The sequence below is a fragment of the Carassius gibelio genome, chromosome B10 (assembly GCF_023724105.1).
Source record: "Carassius gibelio isolate Cgi1373 ecotype wild population from Czech Republic chromosome B10, carGib1.2-hapl.c, whole genome shotgun sequence".
Lineage (NCBI taxonomy): Eukaryota > Metazoa > Chordata > Actinopteri > Cypriniformes > Cyprinidae > Carassius > Carassius gibelio.
This window is the reverse complement of record NC_068405.1, coordinates 20,741,007-20,742,061: the sequence shown is the minus strand read 5'-3', so window position 1 is coordinate 20,742,061 and position 1,055 is coordinate 20,741,007.

Here is a 1,055-nt window from a genome sequence, read left to right as displayed (position 1 = left end):
TGTCTGGTCTGTGTTCCTTCATAGCTTACATTTGAGTTACAGGCTGAATGTATATTTTTTATTTATTTGATCTATCTATACATTCATACATTATAGTTCTGTATTTTATATATAATCATTTCATCAGCTGTTATTAGCATGTGAACACAAATTAAGATATTTTTTGATGGAGTCTGAGAGCTCTCTGACCCTCCATAGAAAGCAATGATATTAACGAGATCAACACAGAAACGTAACAAGGACATCGTTAAAGTAGTCCATGTGACATCGGGCTCAACCGTAGTTTTACAAAGCTATGAGAATACTTTTCATGCGCAAAGAAAACAATAATAACATCATATTCATTTATTCATATTTGTTCAGCATGCGTGCACTGAGCATTAACAATGCTGATTACGTTCTAGGGTACTTTCCAAAAAAGCGGAAAGACGGTAACTCAGGGAGAAGAACTGCTGAATAAATTGTTAGTTTTCTTTGTGCACAAAGTATTCTCGTAGATTTGTAAAATTACAATTGCACCCCTGATGTCACATGGACTGTTTTACTGTTATCCTTGCTACGTTTCTGTGCATTGATTGTGGTAATATCATTGCCATCTATGGAGGGCCAGAGAGCTCTTGGATTTCATCAAAAATATCTTATTTTGTGTTCTGAAGATGAACGAAGGTCCTGTGGGGTTGGAACACCATGAGGACGAGTAATTAATGACAGAATTTTAATTTTGGGTTGAACTAACCCTTAAAGGACCAGTAGCTCTTTTTATTATCTGTACTTGATGTGATTAATTAACTTTTGATCTGTCATTGAATCTCAGGACATATGGAGTATTGGCCTGAAACCGCACTGAGCCATGAAGCAGTGCTGTGGTACTGAAATAACAGCCAATGTGCTTCTAAGATTGCCGGCAGATTCCACTGCTGTTTATACATGCATACATATGCACATCTTTTGTAGTTTGAGTGAAGGGGATTCTGCAACAGAATGGCAGTATGACCCTCCTACAGTTTGCTTTCATATATTACCCATCACTTTAAATTGATCACTTTATTCAGTTC